Source organism: Mastomys coucha, unplaced genomic scaffold (genome assembly GCF_008632895.1).
Source record: "Mastomys coucha isolate ucsf_1 unplaced genomic scaffold, UCSF_Mcou_1 pScaffold22, whole genome shotgun sequence".
Lineage (NCBI taxonomy): Eukaryota > Metazoa > Chordata > Mammalia > Rodentia > Muridae > Mastomys > Mastomys coucha.
Window position 1 is genome coordinate 70,417,465 of NW_022196905.1, and position 11,436 is coordinate 70,428,900.

The 11,436-nt window shown below is 44.3% G+C and overlaps 1 long non-coding RNA gene across 1 annotated transcript; it reads left to right on the plus strand.

Moving 5' to 3' along the window:
* Nucleotides 1–7,331: 7,331 nt before the first annotated feature.
* On the plus strand, nt 7,332–11,403 carry LOC116070432. Its single transcript, XR_004110388.1, has 3 exons — nt 7,332–7,626; nt 8,014–8,117; nt 10,468–11,403. It is a non-coding gene; the product is annotated as an uncharacterized LOC116070432 (long non-coding RNA).
* Nucleotides 11,404–11,436: the final 33 nt, after the last annotated feature.

Below are 11,436 nucleotides of genomic sequence, written 5' to 3' on the forward strand. Positions count from 1 at the left end.
CGAGGTCCCTTAGGACGAACCTGGCGTTTTCATATTGATTGATTCTCTCCTAATGCAGTTAGGGAGCAGAGAGGATTTTTGCAGAATGTGAAATTTAGCAGAGGGAGGATGTATTAGACTGGCTGTGTTTCCTTGCTCCTAGGCATGGATTGTTCCTTGAAGGTCAGAGCCAAGGGGATTCTTTATCTTCCAACATGTTCATTTAGGACAAGCAAACAGCACAATCTGCCTTCTTCTGCTTCAGGGAATCTCAGACTTCAATAAAGAGGATGGTGTTTTATTATCTCCCCGGGTTGTTTTTGAAACTTAGAAAAAAAAATTACGCAAACACTTCTCTTAACTGGACGGACATAACAGCTCGGAACAAACCACTTGAGTCCAGTTTCACTTAGAAAAGCAATTTTCGTCGTTCAGGACACTTGTACTAAAGGGTTCTCCTGCAAGTAGATTTTGGATCTCTTAGAAACCTCTTCTATAACTAGCCACTGCTATTGGGGTAAGTATCAGCACTCTCATTTTATTGAGGGCACTGAGAGGGGAGGTGTAACTCAAAGAAAATGCCCACTGTAGACGAATGAAAGCTCTTGAATGGTTTTCTTCAGGCGTTCACTGGCCAGCACAACCTTGTTTACCCACTGCGGGCTTTTATCCCTTTCAAGCAAATCTACTGTTAAAATTCTTTAAACGTCAATGGGAGATGATCTGCCCGATGTGGCAGAGTGTGGTTTCAAGGCCCCAAGTTCTGGCTTGACTCTTTGACGTGACATGACTGTGCTTGAACCACTAGGCCCACTGAGAATTAATTTCTATATCTGTGACTTGGTGTACCTAGTAGCCAGCTTACCTATGAGAGCAGATGTGTCACTAGTCATTGGTATGATGGCTGTGGATAATAGCTGGCATACAGTGGATTATCTGTCTGTGACATACGATAGGCTATGGGTTTCTTCTCTGAGTCCTGTCTTTTCCATCAGCATGGCAGGAGTACATTGAAACTGAGATGTGTGTGGCTGGTACGTTAGGACGAAAGAGCTAATAAGGCATGTTAAAGCATCCAACCCGTATGCTTTAGGCAGGTGTCTATAGAGGATTAGAAGAGAGTGCCAGAAAAAATCCCAGAAAACTGAAAAACAAAAACAGAAATCACCAACCCCCCCAACCAAAAAAAACTCAAACAAAACAAACAAACCAACCAACCAACCAACCAAAACAGGTCTAGAGCACTTTGCTTGGGTGTATAGCAATTTAGGTTCAATAGGTACTGCCCCCAAAACAAACCAGTATGAAATGAAACCAAAACAGAACAAAGTCAGCTAAGATGATTAGCATGGGAGCCAGGGCCATGGATTTGGAGCAGTCATCATAGGATGAGGGTGATACTTACATCACCAGTCAGGACCCATCTGTTAGCCTAATGCAGAGAGGAACATTGCTGTCACTTGTTGAAAGTGCTATTCTTTCTTAGATCTGCAGCATGCTGGTAGCCGTAGTGTGAATGTAGTTGTCATTTCAGGTTCTTGGCAAAGCTCTGAAGCCCTTGGGGATTGCTAGGTGGCTGAGCTGAGTTCTTCTCTACCATACTTGAGTTTGTGGTACAAAAGTAACACTTGGCGCATGGGGGTCTAAGACACTTGGGACACTTCTGGACTTGAACCATTGGAGAAGACGGTCTCAGAAGTGTGGCTTTCCCTCCCCAGTTGGGTGAAAGGCTTTTCCTTGTGGGACAGACTCCATGCTGGAGCATATTATTGACTTGTGGGCCACCTAGCCTTCCTGGAACTTAGAATGTCGTCGAAAAGCAGATGAATTCTTTGCAGCCATCTTGACTGATCCTTGCTATGTACTGTACGCTGGGGAGAAACATGTACAGGGCTGTCCATTAGCTCAGCAACTGCTAGTAAGCATGCAATGTTTTATGGAGAACTGTTTTCAAAAGGCCAGCGTTAACTCAGCGTCACCATCCCTGTGAGAATCTCTCCTCATAATAGAAGAAACACCAGTGTCTAGAAAACCACAAAACCATGGCCTGTTCTCTAAAGGCCGAAGTAGATCCAGGAGACTAAGTTCTTCTGGTCCTATGGAAGCACAGTCATGCTGAGGATCAGCCTTGCCTTGGAGAGGGGTTCCTGAGGAAGGAGTATTCGGGAGCAGTGAAAGAATGACTTGAAGTCAACCATGGGTACAAGCTGACAGCTCTGTGTTCTTGTCAAGCTTATTCTCAGGATAGCTGTGTAGATAGCTCAGCACTTGCAGACCAAAGCCCAGTCTTTTAGTTACACATCAATCATTATGCCAGGTTCCCTTTTGATTATCCCACAAATTAGTATTCTGCGACCTTAGCCCCTTGATTCTTAGGAAGAGACAGCAAGTACATATTTTTAATACAGCAGATGAACTCAGAGATCTGCCTGCTTTTGTAAGCACACACAATATGTTTAGCATGGTGGGATCCTGTCCTAAGATTGCCGTTCCCACCATGCCTAGGCCTAAATGGGCTCTGTCTCAGGGTGACCTTGAGCTCAGGAATCTGCCTACCTTTGTAAGCACAAACAATAAACTTAGCTGGATGGGATTCCACTCTGGGATCATCACTCCCTAAATCTCTTTATCTCCTGACTGAATATCTTTCCGACAAGCTGGCTCATTAGTGCAGCTGTCTCTGTTCTTTTAGGTCCAGCAAGCCCTTCAAAATAATTCAGATTGCATCCTTATATTTTTCATAGTTGAGAAATTATATATTCTTGAACTCATATTTTCAGAGTTCTTTCTCACAGCTTTCAGGGCTGTCCTGAAGGTCATAGCCTTTGCCATTTTGCTGAGGGATGCATTCTCTCCTCTTGGACTCATGCTGTTTCTAATTATCATTGGAGTCATTAACCTTAACAGGGAGAGCATTCCCCAAAGGAGGGACATGAAAAGATGTACATTATTAGACAAACAAGCCTTATGTCCACAGCAACCATTAGCCTTCGTGGAGATGCACGTCCTGCTGGTTCTGCGCCAGGGGCAAGCAACATGTCACACTGTCCCTTCCATGGCCATGCAGGATTCAGCACAGTCATGCTTGTTTGAAGTTAGAAGGCAGAAGTGACAGGTGTAACATGTCTCACTTCACACCTGCATCTTGTATAGCTTGAAGTTCAGCATATGTCTTCATTGCTGCTGCTTCTCTCTTATGCACAAGACAAATTCCTCCTTGATCACATACAATTTAATTAATTAATCAGAGAGGATTTCATTCATCCTACTATGGTTTTAAATTTACTATGCTGCCAAGGATAACCTTGAATTTATAATCCTGCCTCTATGTCCTGAGTGTTGAGACTGCAAGTGCTTCCTACCATACCTGGCTTCTGCGGTACTAGGGACTGAACCCAGGGATTCACAAATGTTAGGTGGGCATTCTACCAACTGAGCTACATACCTAGCTAGAGTCAGGTTTTAGAGAAGCTGGCACTGAAATATGATTGTGATATCAATATTGCCTGTGTGACAGAGGCTTTGAGGAGATCCACCCTTGCTCCTGATTGGGGATTTACCCTTACTGATCACCACAGTATTCTATACATAGCCATGGGGTCTTAGCTGTAGTTACCACCAAGGCTTGAGGCTCAGATGCTATGGTCACACGCTCTGGCTACATAATTTACCTACTGTATGACTCTTGGCCAGGCCTGTCCACTCTCCTTTAGCTTTTTCACTGGAAAAATGAGCACAATATACTGTCTGTTTCAGAGGCTTGTGGCCAGGAAAAATTAAACATCTAGAGTGCTGGAAGCAGCTAGGATGTAGTTCAGTAATCAAGCATTTGCCTAGCATATTTGAGGCCCCATGTTTGATTTCTAGCAACACAGTACAATACATCACAACATAACACACACACACACACACGTTTTTTCTTGTCTCATTATAAGCCATGTATAAAAGTTTGCTTTGATTAATAATATGCAACACATCCAATGTTAGATATTCTTTGAGGTAAATCCAAATATTTTTTTTATGCAGCAGACAGCATGTTCATGCTAGCTCTTGAGACACCTGGTTGGCCCTAAATTTGAGTATGCACTTTGTTAATGAGTGACCTTGGCCAAATACTACCCTCTCCAATTGTTCAGTTTTCTCATCTATTAAATGGAGAAATGGGGACAGGGAATGCTAAGTCTTTGATCAGGTAACACCTTAAGAAGAATTCAATCATTTCTCTGTGTCTCAGTTCCCTTAAATATAAAATGAGGGTATTTATTTATTTATTTATTTATTTATTTATTTATTTATTTGCAGGACTATTGTAGAGATTAACCAAGACTGAACAGAGAGAAACTGAAGACGGTACTGGGATTCCGGTACTCACACAACATAGCCGGTGTCTTTACTCCGTGGTTACCCCATTACATCACTGTTAAACAAGCATTCCTGCCTCTGACATTCCTCTAGAGGAACTCAGGAATTCCAACTGTCTAGATTTCCTTGGCCACTGGTTGTTTTGCACATCCCTCCCCAGCGCTGGCCTGTTTATCCACTCTGATTTCTTATTGACTCAGGCATAACCTCCCTGGGCACCACTTACACACAGTAAGTTAATGGCATGCTATTTGCTGAGTGAGGCCTTTTCCCTCTTGCTTCAGTCTGTGAACAGTCTCTGGAGCTCCCCTGACATCAAGAGCTCAGGTGTAATGTCATTAAGGCTCCCAATGGACTCCTGGAGCACCTCGGGTTTGTGGCTATAACTGCTTTTAAGCAATCACAAAATGTTATTAGCCTGGGGTCTTTTGCTCGGGCAGGAAGACTTAGCATTCGTTAATGAGAGCTCCTAGTCTGGGGCTTTTTGAAATCTTTGCTTGTGTGTTTTACTCACCATGGTGGTTGTCAGAACCTATAAAGTCTAACTTATTTAATTTCTGAACATCCTCAAATCATTCCTGCAAATAGCCAGATATGACAAGGAAATGGTGATTTTCCCCCTGCATTAGTCATTGATGTGTTCACTGTTTGAAGCACTTACTGGGTGGCTAATGCATACTAGATCTGAGAGAAGGAAAAAGAGATGACAATGAGAAGCCTCTGAGAAAGAGAAAGATGTCACAGGGATACCCAATGCATCTCCATTACATATAAAGAAAAGAAGAAGAAGAAGAAGAAGAAGGAGGAGGAGGAGGAGGAGGAGGAAGAGGAGGAGGAGGAGGAGGAGGAGAAGGAGAAGGAGAAGAAGAAGAAAAGAAGAAGAAAAGAAGAAGAAGAAGAAGAAGAAGAAGAAGAAGAAGAAGAAGAAGAAGAAGAAGAAGAAGAAAAGTCACTAATAACTGGTACCAGACCCTTAGTTTTGCATAAACATGATTTCTCTAATACAGTTCTCAAAGTACAGCTACCATGTTGTCCATTTTCTAGAAGTGAAACCTGAAGCTCTTCTAGAGGGAGCAGTGAACTCTAGGTCAAATTTACTGGAGCAGAAGAAGCACGATGAACACCTAGGAAGTGTGGTCCTCAACCCAGGCTCAGATTCCTCTCCAGTGCCTGGTCCTACAGTGGACCAGTACAGTCAGTGGGAGGGAACTGAGGAACACCCAGGAAAAACTTGGTGCTGATGACTCACATGGGTTCCTCAGGCTCTGTAGTAAAAGGACAGATGCAAAATTCCCGAGCTCTGGATACTTCTTCATTCACTTCCTAAGACTGGCTACTAAACAGTCCCTGAAGTACTACAGTAGCCTTTCGCAGAGCCCTGGACACTCAGGACTGTGCCACTCCCCATCCCTCAACACTCAAGGGGGACAGAAGATTATAAGAGTCAGAGGTAGTGGACATCTGCAGCAAAACAGTATTTGCTGAGCATGAGAAGGCCACTCTACGGATGAACTTACAGTGGCCGTGACTACATGTTCATGATTATGCAAAATCAAATCAACCAAAAACCCAGCAAGAACAGGAGAAGGGGTCTTGCAGCTCCCACCCCTAGCTGAGGAACTATTAGCAATTGATGATTATTGGCCCAGTGAGAATTAGTTTTCTTCAGGGATATATTTCTGGAGATGCTGCTACACATGCTCTATTAGATAGTCCTATACCCATGTCCATACAGGCAGCATTAAGAGACTGAGTGGGTCTCTTAATGCCCATGCATTTGGAAGGAAGAAGAGGTGATGGAGAGCAGGGGAGGAATTGGAAGGGAGGGATGGGGTAGATTTGATTAAAATGCATTATCTATGGATTCCACACAAAAATTAAAAAGAATTAAAAAACAAAACAAAGCATCAAAAAACCCTAGAACAAGCAGCTGGCTCATCCGCAACACCATGTTCTAGGTTCTATTCTCTGTGTTGTTTATTTCTCAGAAGAGCACATGCCAGGCTTTCCCCTGGGTCCTGGAGCACACACAGAGACTAGCATTTCAGGACAAGTAGCTGTCGTGTAAGTGGTGGGATGAAGAAATCCTAGTGAAGCTGTGGGGGAAAAGAGATGGGTGGCCAAGCAAACATGCCACCTGGAGCTCTATGGTTCTGGAAGACTCTGGGGGTCAGAGCAGACCATGTACCCCAGAATTATTTTGTCCCAGAAATTGTGAGAAACTGGGGCAATTATGCACCATGTCATATCACAGGTACTGGTACAACATCTCTTTCCTCTCGCTACTTCTCTGTAACTTCCCACCAGGGATGGCACAGGTAGAGTGTATTAGATGGAGACTAAGTGAAGTTCAGACCTCTGGAATGACATTGTCAAGACCCAAAGGGATCTAATGTCATCGAATGTCTAAAAGCTCTGCTCATACTCTATAGTCCCCCTAGAGAACTGAGGCTCCTAGAAGCTAAGTGGCTTGCCCAGGGTCACAGAGCCAAAAAAGTGGTAGTGTGCATTGAACTATGTCTCTCCTCCCTATAATTCATACTTTGAAGACTTCAAAATGTGGTCCTTGTTGGTTTAGATTTTTCAAAACCTACTATAATAAGGGTTCTTAAACTCCTCAACCTCCCTTCTAGTCAACTGACCAAAGGTAAGGAAGAGAGATGGTTAATAGAGCAAGGGGACCTGTTTAGAAGTAGTTCTTTGGGGGTGTGTGTGATTCCAATCTTTGTTGTCAGGATATCAGTAATCCAGTCTAATACACCAAATGTAAATCAGTAGTAGCATTTCAGTCCAGTCAGCAAGCACCGAACATGAATCAGTGGCAGCTGCTCAATCCAGAAGAAACCGAGAGGCTCCACAGAATTGTGATGAGTCTGCGGAAGCGTCAAGAATCAGTCGGAATACCAAGAGAAGGTCTTGGCACGTTCCTCTCTATGAAGTCATGACAAGTGAAAATCAGTAGAAAACCAGCCAAGTATTACAAGGTGAACCAATGCAAGAGTGTCGCTCACTGACTGCTGGGTTCTACTTACACTTTTTCCAAACATCACTCATCTCATCCTCTTTAGGGTCTGCTTCAGCAAAACATAAGACAGCTTCCAGAAAAACATCACAAGACACAACTGAGTCTCCAAAGAAACCAGAAATTCCCACTTCAAATCCTCTTTGGAAATTGAGTTATTGCAGTTTTAATTAGTTAAGATGAGGCCATTTAGGGCAACTTGAAGCCACTGTGGCTGTTGTCTTTACTTTTGATCACTGAAAGAGTGAGAATATCGTATGCAGGTAAAATCAGAGGTCGAGTGAGCAATTTTATGTGAAGAGACCCAAAAGCAGGTCATCAGAGCTCCAGAAACTAGCAGAGAGGCAGGGACTAGATGTTTCCTCCCAGCCTTCAGAAGGAACTAGCCTTTCTGCCACCTCACCATGGACTTTCTGTTTCCATGATTGTGGGGCTACACACTGTTGCTGTTGGAGCCGCCTAGTTTACAAACTGTATTACAGAGGCCCGAGCAACTTAATTCATTCGGTAATCATTACTATATGGTTTCCAGCTCCAAACCAGAGGAACAGTGTGAGGGTGCAGGAGGAGGCTGGATACTGGCAAGAACAGCAAGGATGACTTGATCAGTCTCCCTTCCTCCTTACTGTCTCCTCCCGCTTCTCCTTTAGCTTCCTACCACTAATGTGCATTGGCCATGCTCTGTGAACAGTGCCATGGGCTGAATTCTTCACATCCATCTTTTCTACTTCATCCCACACAGCCTGACTGGAAGGTACGATTGATCCTTTTTTTTTTTTTTTTTTTTTTTTTTTGAGAAAAGGTGACTTCAAGGGGCTGATTAAATTGTCGGAGGACACAGCATAGATGTGAACTCAGGGTGTCTGACTCACGCTATGCTGCCTTCCCCCCTAGGCTGACTCATGTCCTCTGAACAGACTACATCTAGTGATTTTTAGGGCAAGTAAAATCACTACAGGCGAGACCTGAGGCACTGCGAGAAGCCGAGAAAGGGTTTGGAAGGGGAAACACTGTGAGCTTCAGCATATTATGTGCCATTAGAGCATAAAGCTCTAAATTAATGATCTGAATAGAAGCTTTGATTTAAGGCCCTTAGGGTGTGTCCTTTCCTTATCTCTGTGAGTGACACAGAGAGGCAGTTCTCTTCTCCTGTCCCTAACCCTTTCTATGGATGCTCTCAGTGTTGTGTAAGAGCAAGCACGAGGGTGTCACTCCTCTGGGCTGTACTTGTCCCTGCTTCCACCCACAAGACACCCATCAGTACTGTAAAAGGTCTGGTTCTACTGCTTTGCCAATCATCACAGTCAGAAAAAAACAAACAAAACAACAACGACGACAACAACAACAACAACAAAAAACGTTCCACCACATGTCTTTTGTTCTCTCTCTGAGGCAGCTGTGAACTTACAATTTACTGGCATGTACGGAGGAGTGGATTTTTTTTTTTTTTTCATTGCAATCCCATTTCCACTCTCCTTTGGGATTCTTGGGAAAACCTGATTAAAATGTCAGCCAGAAGAATGGCTGGTGATTCTTTAAAAGGACTGATTAAACCAGGAGAACCTGAGGTACCAACAGGAGAAGCGACCCCTCCAGGGGATCTAAGTATGTAACTTTCCAGTTATTGAAGTGTATCAGAAAACATAAGTAAGAAAGAAGCAGCTTGGAAGCAGAGGAGAGGTGCTCTTTAAATGGTTTTGATTAATGATGGCGACAGCCAGTGGCACTTGCGTGGTTTCTGTCTTCAGCTCTCCACGAAGCCCTTATTTTGTGATCTCTAATATCAGAACCCTTCAAGGTACACAGGATTGCTATGCTACCCACAAACTGTGTATGGGTCTGTTTTCTCTTGCCAATAACACAATCCTCAAGACTTGGCCAGTTATAAAGGAAGGAGGTTTGGTTAGGTTCTTGGTTTTAGAGGTACAAGGTCAAACTCCTGACTTCTGCCTTGCGCTGAAGGAGTCCTGAGATCATGCAGGCCATCTCAGGGGAGGCAGGAAGATTTGAGACTCAGAATTTGGGCATGCACTCAAGCCATAATCCAAACCATAGCCTGAGGTTGAGTGAGACACCCTCTGTGCCCTAGCCAGAGCCCCTCTCCTGGGCCTGTAGGTCACACTCAGGTGGATCTAAGGCTCGTGACAAAAGGAAATGGCAGCCAGCTCTCCTGTATAGAGCCTGAGTTCCTTCTGTTGGGGACCCAAACATCTGTGCTTCTTGCTTTTCTGCTGCTGGGCCTTTTTCTTTTAATCTGTAGCTGCTTCCAAAACTTCTTCTTAATCGTTTTCTTCTGGGAATTTCCCTTTGAAGAAGAGCTGGTCACAAATCCATGCAAACAAGCTGGTTTCTCCGTAGAAAAGTGGGCATTTGTAGTAGCGTTGAAAATTTGTGTTTTCTGAGAATTGTTTTCTAAGTGTTGAATGGTATGAGAGACAGGCATCAAAGTGGGACCACCAAAAATCTGGTCCTGTTGGACTCCCACCAAGGATCTGTGTGGTGCTCTCTGCCCTGCACCCTGTGGGTGGAACACAGGAGGGTGAAGAGCATCCCAGACAGTGTGGCTGTCCCAACTGACTTTGGCCAGGCTTGAATGGGCTCTGAGCCTGCCTTTTTCTCTCCCTCTCTGCTTCCTACATCCTCCCTTCCTATGCCTTTTACGATTTCATGCAGGTTAAACCACATAATCTTTTCTTTTGACACCACAGATACTGTGTTTCTATGGCACCAAGCAGTTGCCTCTATGTCTCGGTGTTTTGTTCCCGTCTCCCCAGATCTGTGGCACCGAATGCCAAGCTAGGGCTCAGTGTGCTGCTGAACACGACTGAAGGACATTCTTACTGTGCCCGGTTTCTAGAATAAAGTGTATGTTTTGGAGAGTGGAGAGCAGTTCATCGTTGAGTACAAAGTACACGCAGGGATCCTGAAAGTGGAGACCACAGAGGAACAGTGGCCTTGGAGAGCAGCTGTTCGTTCCCAGTCCGGAATGGGGGGATTCCCTTTAAAAGTCCCTCCCCACTCATTCTGTTTTCCCCACACCAGCAGGGCACCTGCTACACAAGTTCTAAGCATGCTCGCTGCCTGGTTCCTTTGCCTCTTTCCAGAAACAGATCAGACTGGTGACCGGAAGACAGCGAGTGATCCGCTGAAAACCCCCAGACTGAAAACTCTTTGTATAGAACACACGCTTTCCATGAACGTCCTGGGAGAACCTGCTCATCGTTTTGGGTAGAAGTGTCGCTATTCCATCCCTACCTTCTGTGCTCAGAAGAGCCACAGGGTCATCTTCTCAGACCGCTGCTCCAAATGGTCCCTCCCGACTTCTGCCATAGCTGGAGAGCCCCATTCTCAGCCCAGCTCCTCCTTGCAGCGCACCCTTAATGACTGTGAACATCCGTTCCTGGACCTTGGCTCCAACAATTTTCTCATTACTGTAAGACACAAAAACAAACAAAAAGTCCCCCAAACCCTCTGTCAGCATCTTCTTCCCTGGCATCACTAATGTGCCTTGGCCCCAGAACATCGGACCTTCCACCCAGGTGCCCAAACTTCTCCCCACAAATAAATCAGGAAACTCTACAGAAGACACAGCTATTAGTCATTCTCTCCCTCTGTATAATCAATCTGCCCATGCTTTTGTTTTAAAATCTATCCCTGAGGGAAAAATTGAACTAATTTTAAGCAGACTTTTTAATGAAAAAGAAAAAAAAACCCACATACACACAAGAGCAAAGGGCAGGAATTTAAATTACATGAGATGATGAATTCTTTCCAGATGATACAGTTCTTTGATAGCACTAGCTTGTCCTGAAATTTTTCATTTGCAATTATATATGTGCTGCTTTTTAAAATGGCTTTGTATTCAGGAGATAATGTTTCCAAATAGACTCACGGGGTTTTAAAGGACTTATAGTGGAAATGGAAATCAAACAAAAATATTTCCCCCAAATCCAAGCTACCAGGGTCCTAATCCGGCCTGTGAGACTCGACCTACCATCCGGCATTCCTGAGAGACTGGACTTACCATCCAGCATGCCTGAGAGACTGGACCTACCATCCAGCATGCCTGAGAG